The sequence below is a fragment of the Taeniopygia guttata genome, chromosome 11 (genome assembly GCF_048771995.1).
Source record: "Taeniopygia guttata chromosome 11, bTaeGut7.mat, whole genome shotgun sequence".
NCBI lineage: Eukaryota > Metazoa > Chordata > Aves > Passeriformes > Estrildidae > Taeniopygia > Taeniopygia guttata.
Genome location: NC_133036.1, coordinates 7,016,836 through 7,037,521, shown reverse-complemented (window position 1 = coordinate 7,037,521; position 20,686 = coordinate 7,016,836).

Here is a 20,686-nt window from a genome sequence, read left to right as displayed (position 1 = left end):
GGCATCCTGTGGACATGCCCAGGGCTCCCCGGGCTGCTGGTGGGGACTGGGGTACTGCTGGTGCTCATCTTCTTCCCCCTTGCCTGATGGCATGGCAGGAATCTCATGTACATCTAATGCTGCCCACAACGAGCTCTGGCTAAGGGATGCTTAGGTTCCTGTATTTAAAGCTTCTATCAGCAAGCAGCCTGCACAGAAAACAGAAGCAGATTTCATGAGGCTCTAAGACAAATCTACATCTTGTTTAATTTCTGTGTGGAGATGTAACACTAACTTTAACTTCTAGTACATGTATATACACCAAGTTGTCACTTTCTTGGGATAAGATTGTGCCTATAAAATGATTAGTGTTCTACTGATTGTTTTAAAATAACTCAAGCAGCATCTGAATTTATTTACATACATGATATTGCCTTTCATAAACACAGCTGTATGCAGAATGCCAATTCAAGGATATTTTTGGAAGTTCATCCAACAGTTCAGCTGGGATAAGAGCAGCTCACTAGCATAATCTTGTTTTCTCCCCCAAGGGCTCTGGACCTAGCATAGGTAGCCACCATCTCTTTGTTTCTGTGCCCTGAGCTCCTAGAGGCTTGGGATAAGTGACTGAGCCTGCGGGGCTGCTGCTGCAAGGATGTTGGAGGTCCAGCTTGCCCCAGCTTGGAAAAGCCAAGCCACACAGAGATGGAGCCAGCACCTTCACCTCTTCCCAAAGGCAGCTGTTCCCACAGCAGCTCTTCCAGGTGTCCAGGCTTGTGGCAACAGGGTCATCCCTGTGCTCCCTGAGCTCCCTACTTTGTTCACACCCTGCTCCTCTGAGGTCTTTGTGCTGTGAGACTTGGCGCTGAGTGACAGCAAAATTATGGATATAGGTCAAATTCCATTAAGACCACACCTTTAGCAGCACACATTCACCCTCTGGAATTTAATGTTGCTCTTCGTTTAGAGATTTCCTTCTCCCCAGTTGTTTGCTTTTGAATTTAGGATAATATAAGTCATTATTTGAAGTAGGCTATTTAGAAAGCCCTGCACTGTTATTATTTAGTAAGCCAGAGTTACATTATCACTGGCTTCAATCTATGTTTGATGAAAAGATTTTTCCTATTTAAGAGGCAAAAAAAATAAGAGGAAAAGTCTTTAATGGTTTTTGTACCTATTCCAAGATCATCAACATGCAGTATAATTAGAAAGTTCTTGTCTCGTTTAAAATCTTTTTTCTGTCTCATGGGACTTTGACATTAAAAATGCAAGATTTATGTATATTATATAATTATTTATTTGTAGTACAGCAGCACTTAGAGGTATCATTCAATCTTGGGGCCCCATTTATGTGAAACTCTACTACTCAATACCACTATTGAGTCTGACTAAGAAATCCCAAGCTGGAAATGTGCTAAGTAGTGTAGAAGTGCATTGCAGTGGTCACAGGCTGGAAGAATTTGTATCATACGTAGTTAAGAAGGACAAACAGTTAAGACAGGAGAGAGGAAGGATTACTCACCCAAGTGTGTCTGAGGAGGAATTGAAGCATACCACGATCCAAGACCAGATTCAGGGATGTAGAAGGCTGAGTTAGAAATGTGAAGGTCTTTGTCGAGCCGGTCCTTGTGAGGATTTACCCTCCTTCCTGGGGGTGCTGAAGCTGGGAGCCTTAGAACCAGCAGCAGTGCTTCCAACCAGAAACCCATGGATGCAGTTTTTGTTGCCTGCTTTTGTTTACTGTGAATTTTGTAGGTCTGTAGTCTGTCTCTCTAGAAAAAGACAATGAATCCCTGGCTAATCCAACCTGTATTAAACTGAGAAGGAATCCATGTCACCAGGCAGCCATCCAGACAGTTCTGAAAGCTCAGTACTAACAAGATTTATTACGCCCCCCGCTTCACTCTCTTTCTTGGAGTACTGAGTGTAGCATGCGACTTTGTTTGATTAGTCAGGCTATTTGCTCTTCATATTTTACATTTCTGAGTTAGGGAAACTCTTGGAAACTCCCACCATTTTCATAAGTACTGCTATACATAAGGCAGCTTTTTGAATGATTGGTAGGAATACAAAGCAATAGGTAACTAGGGGGGAGTTAATTTTGGCTCATTGACAAAATTAGAAGTAGACACTCAGGGACAGATACTCCCAAGATGTATCTTTTTAAGATGTTCCCAAAGAGTGAGTAACTGACCCAGAGTCAAGAGACAGCTGCCTTCAGTTAAGTGCAAGATTTGGCTTGGTGGATCCATGCACACAACTGAGTGATTTTAACTGGTTAGCTGGGAAAGGGAGATACTCACTGGCTTGCTTGAAAATCTCTGGAGCTCTATAAAGTCTGTATCCATATGAAAGTAAGTCCTCCTTCATGAAAAAGCAACTAAAAAGGGGGACAAGGGCAGGAATCTAACCAAATGGATCTTAAAAATCTCATTTAAGGGTTTTTGGACTGAGCTTATCACTTGTATGCTTTATTTTAGCAAAGTTGAGTCCCGAAAGCTATCGGAGGGAATAGCAAATTGGGTCATTTTTTTTCTGAATCGCATAGGGTTTTTGGAATTCAGCAGCAGATGTCTAAATTAAAATACGTATATGTTCCTTGTATTAACAATCCCATTAAACCGTGCTGCCCTTCCCACCCACCCCCCTCTCCAGAAATATATCCTATCATTAGCTGCTATCTGGAATCGACAGCAGAGTAATTTGAACTCTGGCTCCCAGGGGCCTCCTCCTTTACTTCCTGCTCTAGGAATAAGGTGTGTATTGATTAGATATCAGGCTGTAATTGGGCTCCAATCTCTCTGCCTCAAGATATATGATGGAGATGACAGGAAACAGATACCCTGTTGCTGCTTGTAAATAGTCTGGTTGAACAAAATGGTTTGTAACCACTTCAGTGCCATGGTCTTTTATTACCACAATGGGGTTGCTTTATCACTTAGTTTGATGGCTTTTTGAAGGGAAATAATAAAATCATGTTGAACAAATTGAATTCCTCTTTTGAGGACCAAAAATAATTATCTAATAGTGCGCAGCTTGGTATAATTATACAGTGAGCATGTCACAGACCTAAAATTAATTAAGCCTATAACCCCAATCTGGCATCCATTGACTATTAAAAAATTAAAAAAAAAAATTTAAAAAAGATAGTGTTGAGAATGAGGATGTCAAAAGAAGGTGTTTGTGGTAGTTGAAGATCTGGAATTATTCATGGTTTTTCTGATCCAAGATGTCCTATCTGATCCAAGATATCCTATCTGTCAACAGTACCAGGCTAAATATGAGTCTATTGGAAACAAAAGTGCAGAGTACTGCAGATGTCTTGCTTCAGTAGGTCACAAAAGCAAGTTATTAAATATTGGTTTGAGGGAAGATATACACAGTCCATCAAAACTTCAATCGAAACACAAGCTTGCAATCTTAAAAGTATATTCTCTTCATGGGGCAGTTGTCCCACAACTTGAGAAAAATGAAGCTTTTACCATTTCTAGAGAAGATTTGGAAAAAAATCCAAAATGCACAGACTGAAGGTGAAAACCCATGGCCTTTTGAGATGTAACAGACTTGGGTTTGTTTTCAGAACTTATCTTTTGGGTTTTTTTTTTAATCCTAGAGAAGAGAATCCAGAACAGACAATCAGTTTATTCAGATCAGTGATTTATCTGTGAGATTCTTAGAGCCTTGTTTCAGAGCTGTGGACCAAAGTAACTAATGTGTTGCAATAATATATTTAGCACATGATAAGGCACAGATAAAATAGAGAGGAAGAAAAAAAAAATAAAGCACACATTCCCTGGCTGAGAAATTATTGAATGTTTAAAGCCTGGGAACAGATAGTTTAGGGAGCAGCAGATTTCAATGACTTCCACTCTGTAAATAAATTGTGAAACCTAAAGCTTTAGTACTTTATTTTTCTCTTTCAAGCATATTTTGAATGGCACTTGTACCACATTTGTGCCCCAAACATTGTTTGATTTTTGCATACAAGACACTTATATACTGCTGCTCCTCAAAGTGACCTTAATGTGATTTATTGACAAAAGGAGATAGAGTTTTTCTAGTTTTTGAGCAATAGCAGAAGGCAAAAGAAGAAAATATTTGTAGTTTTTAGTAAGCTCTACATATGCATACATATATTATCTGTGCTGCAAATTGCATGCATTTCTGTTGGTATAAGAGCTGTAATTTTCTTTCCTTTTCTGTAGTGCCTGATTTTCTTGTTTGCTCCAGAATTGCAGCACTGTAACTCCACATGCTTCTTGTGACCTTATTAACTTATTCTCTTATTAACTTCAACTGTCCAGAGAGATGTGTTCTTTTTGTCCCTTCCCTCTCCCATGTGTCAAATCTTTGCTTTTGCACAACGCATTACATTTAAATCACATAATATGCCTCCCAACCAAAACTCTCAAAGTCCAAATTCTTTGGCTTTCAGTTAAAAAAAAAAAAAAAAGCCAAGGAAAAATGACTTTCACAGTGATTGATCTGTAGTAGTGTTAGCCCTGTTTATGAAAAGAGTCAGAAAGCAGTGCTGTGAGTTCAGTGCTCTGCTTTTAGATCTGAGGAGTTCGAGTAAGAAAAATCGATAGGAGCAGCACTGAAGGAGGAAGAAATGAACGGAAGGAAAAGCTTTTAGCAGCCACGTGCTTGGATCTCAGAACAAGGTGTGTGACCACGGTGGGGAAGGACTGTGCAGAGCTGGGCACGTGGGGATGGCTGAGCAGATGCCACCTCCCAGCTTCTGATGTCCCTCTAGTGTGTCTCAGCTGGATTTCTCGGAGTGGAAACGCAGTGAGGGTGTCTTAGACTCTAGTTTTAGGTGAGTTCAGAGTCCTGACCCATATTTGCAGGTGAGTTGGAGATGCCTGATCAAGTTGTTCTTGCCCTCTGTGTCACTGGGTACCCTCATGCTCTTCTAGGTGTCACTGCCTAAGTACCTGTGACAGCTCAAATCACTTCTTCTCATCAGCTTTAGCCATCAGGGTTTGACTTGTGCACTTCAGCCCTGCAGCTGTGCCCCAGCCTCCCTCCCTCTGCTGCTCCCTGCAATAATTCCAACAGAAATTCATCAGAAAAGGTTTGGCTGGGGCACTGCTTTAATTTCATATGTTTATAGCACTGTCAAACAAAAATGAAGCAAGACGAGGCCCACTTCATCCCATAGCTGACCATAAAAGGTTAATATTTTGTGCTCACTCATTTGTGCTCACTCCGCACCTTTTGTCAGGTTAAAAGGTTAATATTTTGTGCTCACTCCTCACCTTTTGTGCAGGACTTGGGTGCCTGAAAGAGGGACCTGGGAGCAAGCCATTGTATGGGCTTGGTATCCGTCCTCTCACCCATTTTTCAGGATTGCTTTGGGATAATCAGGGTTTTTTCTTCTGGGACCAAGTGGGAGGGTCAGTGCAACCATGCTGAACACACACCCTCAGAGACAGCAGAAATAAGTCATTGTGCTTCATCAAACTGCTGGTATCAGCACAGAGCCTTCAGAAATCCTGCCTGGACCACAGAAAGGGTAGGGCAGAAACCTATGGAAATAATATATCAGGAAACTTGGAACATGAGAGTCTATGGATGTCAAGGGTAATTTCTGGGGTTATAAATTATGGAAATCATGGCAAATGCAAGTCTGGTTTAAAAAAAGATCAAGTCCTTAATTTCTGGTTTGAGTTGTGGAATTTGAGATTCTCACTTGCTTCTCTGCCTGACACTAACAGAATTTCTAGATGATAGACAACACTGCATTACATTTTATTAATATAATTACTCTTAAAGCAATTTGTCCCTTTCCATTTCTTCATCTCTGGGCAGTTTCAGGCAGTCAGCAGGCCAGTCAATTAGAGACCAGTAGAATACACATTTTATGATGAAGGATCCACTGAATGCTGTCAATATAGGATGTACTCACAGAATGTCTACAGAGCCTGGTGCTGTCACAGGTTAGCTCCAAGCCACTGGGGTATGAGCCAGCTTTGCTCAGGAAGCTATTTAGACACATTAGGGTGTGAATGTGGCTGAAGTAAAAAATTTTGTCTCTCAAGGTGGATTTATCAGCATCTTCACAGTCTTATGCTAACGTGGCTCTGTGCCTTCCAGACTGGAGCTCTGGTGATTTGGAGTCTGGACAGTTCTTAATGTGCTCCTGTTTGTGTCTGGGTGTAGGCACAGCTGTAATTCTTCTCTTGCAAACTCTGTGAGTAGGTCCCTTGGCTTGATCTCCTCTTGCCTTTCAGCAAATCAAGCTGAAATCAGCAGAATTAGGCAAGTGCAGATCAGATTAATAAGCCAGCACTCCTTATCCATTAGGACTGCTCACTTGAGGTGAGATGGTAGATATGAGCAAGGATTTGCAAGATAAGGTGTTTAATCACAAGAAACCCACATGGAAAAATCTGCTTAATCGAAAAGCAGGGAACTGGCTGAAGAGCCAATGATTCTAAATAGCTTTGATTCTTAATGGGGGCAATAATTCTCTTTAATGGGAGTATCTTCAGATGATTTAATGTTTCTTTGGGCCTTTTTATGTATCTTGGTCTAATGCTGGTCTTGTTTGCTTTTCTACCAGGAGCATTTGATGGGTTTAGTGCTATGATAGATGTGGGAGGGGCATGTATTGGGGCAGTTCCTGGCTGTTGACTTGCTCCTTCCTTATCAATCTCACATGTCAGGTTGCCTTGCTAAGTGCTGCAAAGTTGCTGCTGCCTTGGGCTGCAGAGTTCTGTGTAGAAAGTGGCTTCTCCCAAGTGCATCAGCCTAAGGAACATCCCCAGAGCATCACTGGAGAAAACATTGTGAAATGGGTGTTTTCTTGTTATGGGGAGACATCCAGCTCTGTGTGATCTGAGCTCTGTTCCATCAGGTGAGAGGCTGATAAATCAATGAATGGGAAGGGGGTTGATGTTTGGATGAGGACATATTGTGTCCTCAATAGAGAAAGGAAGTGTGACAGCAAATCACAGAACACCATCCTAAATTTTAGCCTTCTTTTTCCCATTATATTCCCAAATATTCCTCATGTAATGAACATTTTGTATGCCTGTGAAAAGCTAGCCATGCTGGAATAGATCAAAACTAAATAAAATAAAGAGGAACAAATAGTACAGGTAAATGAAAGATTGAGTAGACTTACTGTCTTGGAAGAAAATCACACTGAGTGCACATCGCCACAACTTTGTAGATGTGCTTTCTGGCTTTGAAATTTGGCTGTGAATTTGCAGAATCTACAGCTTTTCTTAAACACTGGCTAAGGCAAAAATCCCAGAGATACTTCAATTTTGCAAATGCTCCAAGCTCATCTGAAGCCCAAAGCTCAACTTCCCCCTCTGTTACCAAATTTCCTTATTTTATCTTCTGGTGCAATGTTGGCTAATGAAAACACAACATGATTAAAGGAAGAAGTTTCCTGCCATTCATCCTTCTCCTGCTGTCTGTTCCCTAATTTAACAACTAGTCCTTGTGTCCATTATTGTATTTTATTTCTTCAGGACTTAATGGTCAGAGGGAGGAGCCTGAAGAATAGAAAACATTGATGAAGTTACTCTTTCAGATGCCAGGTTTTGGCTGGATTCTTGGAAAATTTTGCACTTTCTATTAACTGATGTGTAATTTAGAGTAGAGAGATATTGTGTGCTGGTTTCTGACCTTTGCAAATGCTAAATCATGAAAATATCTGATTTATTGAGTTTCTCCTCCCTCACCATAATCTTGCCAAAGTGGTCATGACCACAATAAGTGAACTGAAATGACTTTGGTATTTGTATCATATATATAATGTTTATTTTGGGATGTAGTTTGTGAAAATATTAATGTAAGATAATTTTGGCCAGAATGAAGCTTATAAAGAAGTAACATTTAATCATCAGAGACTGAACTGCACTCAGGCTGAACAGTGGTGTTCAAGATGACTTCTTGAATCAATTTATTCTATTTCTGGTATTAAACTTCAACCTGGCAGGGGCCTAGGGTTGTCCATAATTCTGTAGCTAGTACTATGTCAGTGTGCTCTAAAATGCTGTCTGTAGCATTCTACACTGGATTTATTAGAACGTTACTATCCTTAAAGCAGGAATTTTTTTGTTCTTACTTGGCTTGAATAGGCACTGGCATATTTTGAGAGAATGATATAGGTCTTTCTGTTCTGCACCAGACCATTAGTAGGCCCCTTTATATCAGATAATTTGAAAGAGGTAGAAACTTGAATTAGAATATTATGAATTTAGAATTGGGATATTATGAATTAACCTCTCCATAGGGTGAAGTCCATCTGAATCTCCACCATATATTCTTTGATCTTGTATGACATTAACCATTCTGGTCACAACTAGGCCTATATATGAGATGTGCTTTGTTGTAAACACATGTACAGTTCTACTTGCAGACCTCTTGTGCCAGGGCACAAGAGCATATAAACGGAATAAAGAGATTGGATCTTTCTCTGCAAAAGAAAAGGTTTAGTGAAATTGTCATCTGATTTTTTTCCCCAGTCCTTTAGTCACATATGTAGAAATACACATAAAAATGTACAGTGTCTACATTGCTGCTTGATAAATGGGGTGCTAACACCATTCATACATTATTTTCTTCCCTTTTGCTACCCAAATGAATTGCAAAGGTAAATTTAGGATGGTTTGATTGATATTTAACTAAATTTTAAAAGTTTTTCTTCTAAGGTTGCAGTGTTTTTGTAATCTCTCTTAACCCCTACACCTCCCCCAGTGTGTATTTCTTTAGCAGTGCTTTCTGCTGGGCAGGAGTGGACAGAGCAGGTAATCAGTGTGTGGTGCTGAAGGCTGGCACCAGCCCTGACAGGGACCTTGGAATGATGTTTTGGGTACTATGGAACAGAAATGGGCATCTTGTGTGTTTGGGTTTGGATTTGGTAAATGGGGATTAAACTGGAGAGGAGTAACTGAGTCAGGGAAGGTTGCATTGCCTGGAGTGACTTTCTTCTGCACAAGCATTGGATCATCCCTATTCTGAGGCTTAGCTCTTCTTTTTACCCTAAAAAACCTCCCTCTGTTGGCCTTTTGGAAAATGATAATGTCAGTGAGGTCATTGTGGAATTGGATGTTAGGCAAACCACTGAATATTTTGTTAAATAAAATGGTCTTTGCCAATATTTTGCAATCAGTCCTTTAAGTTTAAACCACATCTTAAAGTTAAAATGTGTCTATGTCTATGGATAGATAAACTTGTGTGTGTATACAGCACAGCCTAATCCCCTCATTAATTATAGTTCCTTTTTCACTGCAGGGATCTTTAAAGTAGATGAACAGCAGGTCTGAAATCACAACACAGAGGGTGAAAACCTTAATGTGTTTTGAAGGTACTTAGAAAGAGGCCTATACAAAGGGCTGACTATTTCTTAGCAAGAAAAATACCTTTGAAAATCTTTCCAAAGTTCAGGTCTCTTCTTCAAAACCACATCTGATAGGGCTTTAGTCTCTGTGTTCAATAACATCATCATTGAACATTAACACATTACAGGCAACAACATATTTATCATTTTAACATTACTTTCCAGAATGAGGTTTAAATTATGGTCTCTGAAAGCAGTGTAGATCCTGTTCTTTCTGTATTTTTTTTTCTTTTTTTTTTTTTTTTTCTTTTTTTCTTTTTTTTTTTTTTTTATTAAGAAATATGTATTTGCTTTCTATAAAATGTGTATTTATTACCAGCTGAAAAGATGAATTGCAAATGGTTTTGTTGATTTTAACACTTGGTGGTCATGACTTTGCTAGGAGAAAATGCTGCATGATGAAGGTAGGAATAGAAAAAGATGCAGAGACTTGATAGTAATCTGAAATAAAGAAGATTCTACATTTCAAAAAAAAATTTACTTATTGAGGGACGAGAAAGGCTTTGGTTCCCAAAAGCCCTTGTGCAGTTCTGGCTGCACATTCCCTGTGTCAGGGCACTTTCTCTGCTGCTCAGCTCTGTGGTGGCTCTCCTGGGGCAGTGAAGGGGATTTCCAAGGCCAGGGCTCTCCCTGAGGAATGGCCAGGCTGTGCTGCTGCTGTTGGGGTGTGCAGTCAGCCCTCTCTGCAGCAACACCTCCCTCTCAGTACCACGGTTCACTATGAAGAGAAGCTCAAGAACATATCTTCCTCCTTTTCCAGTCACAATAGGCAATATTAAACCTTGTGTCCAAGCAGGATGGAATGTGTGCAAGTTCTGGGACTTTCTCAACTCTCAAACTTAGCAGGGAGAGCTGTAGATTGCCAGAAAATAATAAAAATATCCCCTCCTAGCCCAGCAAGAGATTTTTAAAGTGCTTTTGAGAAAGTACTGAAATGTAATTCTTCGTCTTGTTGATTTTTTTTCCCCCAGTAATTAGAAGTTTTTGAGTTTGTCAGTTCAGCTGCTCCCGGTAACACAACTGTCTTCTCTGACACCCCAAAGGCAGGGCTGCACAGCCTTGAGTGTTTTCATCTCCTCCTTCTCGGGCTGTGTGTTGGTTCTGTAATGGACTGCAAAGGCCAACACAAAACTTTGCAGTTTCTCTAGGTGTGAAACACTCTGAACCCATCTGTAGAAGGCGACATCAATACAGAGCTGTACAGGGTGCTGCACAGGGAGGTGGCTTTGGATCTGTTGCACACACACGTTCTCAGGCAGATTTGGTTTCAAGGCTCTTGTTTTGTCTGAAAGACCTAAACATCCTTCTCCAAGTACCAGGCCTTAAAACATTTTTCACATGAATGCTTCAAAAATAATGATGCATTTCAGGCAATTCTGGTCACATATTTCTCCATTTAGAGAAAGGAAACCTTTCTGAAGAAGGTCTGAGGATCATCAAGGTCTGGGCAAGTAACATCTTGTCAAACTTTTACAGATAAATGTTCTTAAAATTCAATAGCTTGTTTAGTGGCATGAACCATTATTTCCTTATCTCTGGTTGTTCCTTTCTTTCTTTACTAAGATATTGCTTTCCTGTGTCCTGTTAAATTCCTCATCCTGTTAAAATAAGGGAGGGAAAAGGGAGAGAAATATTGCACTGAGCTGCCCAGGCACATTGTCATTGTGGTTTCCTATTAACTTTCTGCTGATTTCTGCTTACTTATCATGTGCTTTAACGTTGTGTTGCACTTTCCAGCAGCAGTGTGTCTCTAGTGCTTTGTCCCTGGAGCACTAATACTTACTGTTCCCTACTTTGCTGTTGTTGTCTTCCTCATTGAAAATAGCCTCCTTAGGATCACAAGAACAACAGAGCCAGTTATTTTAATCAAATGATGTTTTTCAGGATCTTGGAAGGTTGCTATATCAGCCTCTGCTCTGACCTCTAAAACAAAATCACTTCCATTCACGTTATTATCTTCAGCGTGTGGGAAACAGATGGAATCTGAATATTCTATTTTTCCTCCCTCCATTTTTTTTTTTTTTTGTGTTTGCTTGGTTTCTTTTTGAAAATGCATCCAACCTATAAGCAAACAGCCTCCTCTGTGTTCATTCCCCAGCATTCTCCAGATATTCACATTCTTAAAATACCTTCATCTTCCTTATTTTCTCAATTCTGTATTTGTTTACACTCAAAAGCTTCTTTGTAGCTTCCTACACTGAGCTGGGAAAACATATAGTCTAGTCCTGCCTTATGTAAATGTACAATAGATTGTTAATGTCTTTGTTACCAGATACTAGCAAGCTTTATTGAGGACAAATCCATATGCCAGTGAAATTGTGCAACATGAATGTTCCCAAATGTATGCAATGTTCTTCAGATTAATTGGATTCTATGGAACATATTCCCATCACAATGTGCAGAGGTTTTAAACATACAACGCTCATTAATGTTAATGGGAGTCACATGCTCAAATCCCAGCACTTCTAGATAGGAATAGCATCACTTTAAATGAAGCCAGGGTCCACCTTACTGTGAACTATGATGATTGCACACAAGGGATGATTGCAGTTTTCTCCTATGGATGAGAAGGGAACAAGTGCTACCAAATCATCTCTCTGAAGCATTTCATGCTTCTAACATTGCTCAACAAAAAACCTGTGCTGAACTGAAGAAATAACACAACACTGGAAGTTTTGCTGTTATGTTAAAAAGTGAAGTATACCTGTTCAACATTCAGCCTTGAAATAACAGAAAGGAGCAGGAAACAGCTTTTTTTTTTTTTTTTTTTTTTTTTTTTTTCTTGTAGTAGAAGGAAAGAATAATCTTTCTTGGTAGCACACATCATATTTTTGTGAATTTGAAATAATACAAAACCAAAATGTACATTAATTAGTAAGAATTCTACTAATATCTCAGTGTGGGCTGTTTAATTATGTTTTTCCTAAACTGATCCAATAGTTTTGGTGGCAATTTTGGTTCCAAGTATTATTTCATGTTAGTTCATAATACAGTTCTTTCACAATGCTAGAAATGCAGCAGGAATAGGCATACTGGAACCTAAGGCAGGTTGGAAAAAAGTTGGTGATTATGAACTGTAAATAGAGAATTGGAGAAATTGGACTGTGAGGTGGTTAAGGAAGTTTTGGATTACTTTACGTCAGTCTAGAAAACTCAATAGTTAACATCTTTATCAGTTAACGAGCTGTGAGCCACAGACATCACACTAGTCACCTGTAAAGGAACAAATGATAGTCTCTTCAGAGGTGTGAGTAGGTAAAATTAGGTGGGTTTGTGTCTTGAAGCCAGTGTGATTTATTCTTATGTGTCTTGTGTCCATGAGGAGCTGTGCCTTGGAAATCCAGAGTAAGGAGAGCAGATTTCTGACATCCCACAGATTCCCATGTACACTGATTTTGCATGCTCTGCTTGCAACAGGATGCAGTGGCCTGGGAGGGGGACACCATTTCCATGGCAGGAGCAGATGAAATTGGCAGCCTGGTTCTCTACTCCTCATTTGATCCTGCAGGGAAATGCTACAGTAGTGTTGTGTAAGCATAGATAGGTTTTATATTCCTGAAACAACCAGGCCACAAAGAGAAGGGACAGAAAAGGACTAAGGCTATGTGACATAATTGGATATGGCAATCGGCCAGACTGTTTGAGTCTGCTGGAAAAATCCCAAATATTGTGTATGGAAGCTGACTGTGGGAGGGAGAAGCTACATCATTGCTTGGTTTATGTGGAATATGTGTTGGACAGGCTGAGGAGAAGAGCACAAAATGCATCTGGTCATCTTAAAGAGGTCCTTCATATTTGTCTTGGAAGAAATGCTTTACATCCAAACTCATTTTCAGTCAAATGTGTATGGATCAAAGGCTATCTAATACAGCCATGAGCTTGGAGTAGTTGTGTGGGCAGTCTAAGGGAGGAAACCTTTAATCCCTAAAAATATTGTGCTTGATTGTCGAAATTTGAGTATCTTCTGGCTGGTAGTTGACTTGTTCTAGCTACTTCATCCTCCAACAATTGTTTGGTCCATTCCTCTGTTCCTCAGAACAAAGCTACGCAGATGAGCAGGAGATCTGGTTTGCACAATCATACCTATGGAGAAGCACTCAAAGGTTGGGAGATGGTTATCACCAAACACGTGTCAACATCTTCAAAACTCATCTCGATATGAGTAAACTGTTGCTCAAATAAAGCTCAATTCCTTCCTGCTTATTCAGTTCTTTCCTTATTACACTAAATTGCAAGCTTTCTGTCTGCGATGTCATCTTTCTTGTGCTGGCTTCCCTACAATCTTCTGATTCATTTACTCCTCAAAGCAACCATCTCTGTTCCTGAGTATCAGAAACTACCTAAACATCAAGATGAAACACTTGTGGAAACTGGGGGCATTATGCAGTCTTTGCTTTTCCCCTTCACTTCCTTTTCCACTGCTACGTTTTTTACATATTTCTGCTTCTACAATGTCCACACTTGGAAAGGGCGGAAGCTTCTCTTCCTGCCACATCTTTCCTCATGACGTCTCTGCATCTTATTGCTGATTGAGTCATGTGTGTGAGTCATGGCAAAAATGGAGTGCCTCAACACCCTAACCAACCACCTCCATCCCCATTTTCTGTCCCCTCTCTCAGCCCTGTGAGTGCCACTGGTGACTCATCTCTCTTTGTGTTCCTTCATCACACAAGTGGCCAGTTTTGCTTAAACGCTTATGCCAGCTCAGGATAAAGTTGGTATATGGAGGGTTCACTGGTACTTTCCATTAATTTCGACTGTTCCAAGAGGTAAAACAATCCTTCAGCATCTTTTTCCATCAGATAGTCCATCTAGCTGTTGTTAAGCTGGGAAGAGATTAATTGAGGTGTTTTGGATGATTTGCCTGGTGGCCAGAAAGGACACTGCACAAGGCCAGAATGTGCCAGAGTATTGTTTGAGTGGAAGGGAAGGAACCAAATTATTTTTCTTCCCTTCACTGATTTGGCATGCAGTGACCCAGAATAAGTGTGTCCTTGTAGCCCAGCCAGATGCAGAAATTGCTCCCTCTGACCATCCTTGCACAGACTGTAAGAAAGGACATCAGGAAGAGCAGAGGTGGACTTGGAGCTGCCCAGTGTCAGTGGTGGTTCCATAGGTGCAGTTCTCAGCAGTGGATTTAGTGTTTCTGGGTATTTTAGGAAATGTATTAGCCTAATTTATCACCTGCACATGTAGCTGGAGTCTGAAATGAGAGATGGGAACATTGATTGACCTTCAGCAAGCAAAACCTGGGAAAAAGAGGGTTTTTTTGGCCAAAGCTTGCTAAATAATTTTATTCATATTCTGATTGGCACTGACCAACACTCCTACTCTTCTAGTTTAAAAAGCATAAAAAATGCACTTCCAGCTTAGTGGAATTTAGTACACTGAGAGAAATTATTTCTCTGAATCAAAAGCAGAGAATTGGTTGTATTGCAAAATCTTTGTAAAACACACTGCTTGACTATGGTGAGCTAGACAACACATCCTGGGAGGTGCAAAGTAGCATTTTCTTTCCTGATTTAGTTAAGATAGACAACTCTGTATTTCCTTCCCCTGGCCTACAGTTTGCTCAAAGCATGTCCTCATTTGATTCCCCTGTTTATAAAAATATTTTGAACGTAACACAGAATTACCCAGGTAAACAGTGAAACACCCATCTAAGATGTTTGGCTTGGTCCATCCCTTTGTTCTGGACAAGACACATTCTAGCATGATGGTGGTCCAAAGATGAGGATGGATGCTGTTTATTTGTCTGTTTGGCATGGATCTTTAACACTTCCTTTAGACTTTCACAATCTCTTGGCTAATATTGCTGGCAAACCAATTTGTGGAGAAACACTGACCATCATACTGAAGGATGCCTCATCCTTAGTCTTTCTGTTTCCTGGGTGCCTTCCACTGTACCACAGCTCCCATTGCTAGGCATTATACTCGGGAAAACTGCTTGCTTGATTTTAAACAAAAAAAAAAAAAAAAAGAAGTGGGGAAGAAAGAGAGAGAGAGGAGAAAAAGGGCTGGTGAGCCTATGGTGAACTTAATTAACATCACTGGAGGGACAGCAGTGAAGTACTTAACAGGGCCACGGTGAAGCCTCGCAAGACATGAACGAGTCAAAATATTATTGACGTATTCAATTATTTGCAGTTGTGGGGGTTTTGTTTTCTCTGACGACTCCTGAAAATAATAAAGCACTTAAAAGTTCCGCTTTCACTTGGCTGACCCAGCGCTCTCGCAGCAGCACAGTGTGTTGCCCCGGGAGGGAGCTGAGGCGCAGCCAGCGCGGGGCGAGGAGCGCTGAGAAAGCAGTACACACAGTCCCTCTGGAGGGGAGCAGCTCACATTCATCTCCAGGGGCTCTTCCTACCTGGCCTGTATTATTTATTTTACTATTATTAGCATTTCTGAGACACCAATCACTATGGTAACTGCGTGCCCATAATAACTTTGCGTCTCTGTGATTCTCTCCACCAGCGGTTTCTCTGTGCTTTGCACTTGCTAATTGCTTTCACCCCTCATGCATTGCCCGGTGCACTCTCCAAGTTGTTGGCCCTGAGGACCTGCTACAGGTGGGAAGGCTGAGGTGCAGAGGGTTTAAGGGATGAGCCTTTATGGGTCTCCTCACTCCTGGACCTGCCTCTCCAAGATAAATTTGCATTTCAGCTTCTTTCCCTGGCTTCCTCGAGGTGCACTGCAATAGAGACTTAAGCCATCAACCCCTTCTAGGCTTCATCTTTCTCTTTAAATTGCTCCTATCACTTTTCTTCTGCTTGCTGAGCCCTTGAGACGCAGTGCTGGGAGCCAGGGAAGGCTCTGGTTGAATGATCTTGATGAAAATATTTCTCACAGCTCTTCAAGAGCACATTTTGCCCCAGCCCTGCATAGACAGACATAGTGGGAATTGTGACCCCACGGCAAGTATGAAGGACTGCAGGAGGACCTCAGTGGTTGTGCAGCTCAGCTGTGCCCCCTGCCAGCTTCAGAGATGCAGCCCCATGGTATTCAGCACCAGAGATGTTCACTGGGGGACCACTGCAGTTATCCCCACAAACCTGCTGGTTAGGAACACCTCAGAGGAGAAACCCCCCACACATCCAGACCACAGGGCAGCAAACTCATCCCTGCATTTTGCTTCAGTTTTCAGCAGCAGCCAGGACTCTGTGGTTGCAGTCACCCACTGGCGCAGTAATGTCATTTTTAATCCTTTTAATATTTCTCTTTTTAAGAGCATCTTAGCTTGGGGGCCACATGGAGGCTGAAAGGCAGGAAGCCTGTAAGCTCTGGGGTTGTGAAGGAGAAAGACACAGTCTGCAGCAGTGCCAGTATGCACATCACAGGAAGAATTATGGTTGATTTTCGCATATATCTATAACATCTGTGTGTCTAATAAAATTGATGGAGTTTGTCATAATCAGCCTGTACTCTCCAGTGAGAGAATTATGTCTGAGCATTTGGAGATCTCATGCACAGGCAGTTACTGAGGGAATGCTGTGAAGATTAAGTTGTTTCTGCGTGGCAGTGAATGCCCACGCTGAAATGTGCTGCCTGCTTCTGTGCTGCAATGGAGTACTCAGGAAGAGTATGCTGTTAAGTGGGACACTTGTATTAACTAGAAAAAGATGGTTTGATGTGCTACCTGCTGTCACAAGTGTGTGTTTACATTCATGCTTTTGCACTAAAATAGCGGATTTCCAAAGTAACCAAAACTAATCCCAGAAATATTGTATGGAACAGCCCCATTCCCCATTCCATGTGGAAAAGGGGAAGTCCCGCTAGAACAACAAAGGCACTGCTCTGATCTCCCACAAAACACTCACCCAGCAGTGTTCCTGGCATTGCCTGTGCCTCGGGTTTGGCTTTTGGAAAGGCTTGAACTCCTGGGCTGGTTCTGGCACAGGGAATCGTGGTCTGTCCATCACTGCCACCCACAGCCTTGGGGCTTTTTGAAGCCCAGCACCCAAATTCCACGGGGGTGGTATGAGCTGAACCTAAGACATGCTTGTCCCCCAAGGGCTGAAACGTGAGAGATGGGTGTTTTGTAAAATTATGTTTTTTTAGAGAATCGTACAGTATCTTTTTGTAAAAACATTACTTAGCATGCTACTTCCTGTGGGGTTTTTTCTGTTGTGCTTTTGCTGGATCAAATGTAATCAGCTGATAGCTGTCAGGTTCCCCAGGAAAAAGGTGGACAAATAATGTTGCAATGACAAATTCTGATCACATTCATTTTATAAGCAGAGATAGTGGCAATTTCATATGTGATTGATTGAAAAACAGTACTCAAGAGGGATTCATACATTCTGTATTTATTTACTGCATTTTCTTGGCTATGGGCTTAAACAAAATTGGTTTTGCATCCAAAATGTAATCTGAATGCCTGTGAACACAAGAAGGCAGATGAACACAAGTCATTTGGGCATCCAATTCCTTTGCATGTACATGTAAACACTTCTTTTTGAAATATCAGAGTGGGCAACACTTAGCAGTTTGTTAAAAATACTGAGTCTGATTTTTCAAGGTGGTGTCTTGATTTGCTATAAATCTGGAATATGTGTAATTCTGACTGTTCTGTATCTTCTGCTTCTTCACTGCCCTGTCAGCTCTGTGGCTTAGGAAAACTCCTGGAGTGGTGTGTGATACTGCTGTTTGAGTTCAGAAGAAATCCAAAACAAATTAAACTCTTTGGTAACTCCTCTGTCTTTTTGGGGTGGATATAGCCATTCCTGCTCCACCTTTTTAAAGATTTTTGGGGCCTGACCCAAAACACATAAATTTCTGAGGATTTCAGCTCAAACCCACATTGCTACAAGAAGTCAGTACTGTACTGCCATTTAAAAGTGAGTTCAAGTCTTTTATTGTTTTAGATCCAATGATAATAAAGACAAATGCATTGGTTTAATAACTCTCCTACCTTGAAATTTAATTTAAAATCTCTTGTAATGTAATCACATTTGGGTGTGCCATTACCCAGATGGAGAGAAATTTGTTTTGTTGAGAAATAGCTTTAGCATAAGAATGACTTGAGTTTATTAACAGGGAAAAAAACATGACTCCCCTCCCCAGCCACTCCCCATGCATTCCAAAAATAAGAAACTCATTTCAACATGGACATTACTGGTTAAAAAATAATTACACATAATGAAATGTCATATTTCACACATACTCCCTGCAAACCATGCTTCTTAGTCTTCCCTAAAACACTGCAGGGTGTAACCAGCTCTTTCTTCCTCCTTCATGAAAAGAGTGTTTCACAATGGAATTGTGCGATGACAAAAAATGATGCTGGAAAAGCATCACTACCCAGAGAGACATAAGGAATTGCCACAGGCCACTGCTTATAATCCCACACAGTATTAAGTAGTCATTGTATCTCTTTCCAGGGCTTCATTTTTCTTTCGTGACCTACAGCCTCAACTAGAGTTTTTACAGAAATGGAACACCACGGAACAGCAAATTTGGGAGCCCTGTCACTTGACAAAAAAACGTTTGGCTCAGAATGTTATTTTTCTTAAATGTATCTTTCAGCTGCTGTCATTAAAATTGTTAAATAGCTTTAGGAACCTGTTTTGTCAATTACCTTGGGGACAAGTATGAAATACTGGGCTGTTAAGTGTGTGCCACAAAAAATAAACTGCGCCGCGCGAGAGCCGCGGGAGGAGCGCTCGCAGGGCTGGGCACGCGCCGGCACACCTCAGCTCCTCGTGGATCCTCCCCACTGCTCCAGCAGCTCTAATTAGTTGGGATTAGATATTCCCAACTCAGGGAGATTCTCTCCATAAGTATTTGTTTGCATTTAGAAGCAGATTTCTGCAAAGGTTCTGGTGCTGGCGGTTTCTCTTCAGGAGCACCGGCAAAGCAGGGATGCAACGTCCAGATGTGCACAATGTGTGCAACCCACGTTGTGCATTGAGGCCACTTAATCAGCTAAGTTTTGGGTTATTTCTTCAAGTAGGGCTTTTTTAGGGTAAATTCTTGCATTTTTAGATATATTTAGTATGTTAAAAAATGTGTACACCATTTTGGCTTAAACTGAACTGCACAAATGAATTTTGTGCCTGAAAGCAAGAGTATTCATTGTATACATTAATGATACCTCAATTCTAATTATTTATTTCTAAATATGAGTGAAGCTGCATGTCTCTGGAGGGGCATATTGCAATTCTGTGAGCTTATGTTTGGATGGATAAAAGTGTTTTATTCCCACAGTATTAATTTTTAAATAAATATTGCCAGTGACATTGATAAGAAGACACTGCTAGAAATTATGATTATCATAGCTGTAGTGGACTGGGGTAATGGTGCTGAGGTAAAGTTCCTGTGGCAAAGTTTTGCAAATTTCAGGGATTTCTCAAGAGAGCAAGAGGGAAATCAAAGATGTTTGTGGGTTTTTTACTCCTTGAAACTCCCTTCCAAAATAAAATAGGTAGAAATGAAAGGAACAAACTAGGGAGGAAAGGAACAAAATAGGAAGGTAAGGAACTGACTGGAAACCCCAGGAACAGAATAGAAAGATAAGGAAGTTTGACAAAATATTTTAATTCTTCTCCTTGAATGGAAGAGTTATGTGGGGGAAAAGAATGCTCATTTTAATTTTATGAACTGAAATTTTATAAATTCTCTCCAGTTAATACCCCCATATACTCTTGCTTGTAATACACAGTACTCAGCAGTAGCACTTATTAACCCCAGAAACACTGTTTAAAACATTATTTTGCAAAATTGCAGTCTGTTTTTCACTGCTGTGCATTGCTGCATGTCTGGGAGAGGTTCTACAGCCACCCATAACCCACTTCATTCTCAAATCCAGGCATACTTTATATTCAGAGCTTTGAAAACCAGCTAAATTTACACCCAGCTTGCTCTGGAAATAAATCTGCTCATTTAGATGAGGTCTCATTTAAAATGGCTTAGGCCAATAATTAATCATTTCATTCTCTTTATATATTTGTGGGTGTTTGAAAGAAGTTTGATTAGTTACCAGTGATTACACTTCCCAACACCCTGCAAAGGAAATAATAAAATAAAACCCGTCAGACTTTTGTAAGGATTGCTGGGGCTGAATTTGGGCTGAATTTAATAGTGACTTGCTAACTGGCAATTATTTGTCTGCCTTTAACAAGAACTCCATAATGAAGGAGGTTATCATCCAGGAGTTATACCCAGCTTGCTTTTAAACCTGCAAAGGGAAGATACTGTGAACAAAGCAGTGATGGCTCTCAGGTTCCTCCCCAGGCACCAGGAGAGGAGTGGGGCTGTTTTGGATCACCTGAGCACAGGTATAACCAACCCACCCTCTGCCACCCCCTGGGACACTGTTGCTCCTCCTGCCCATCATTTGGGCTCCTT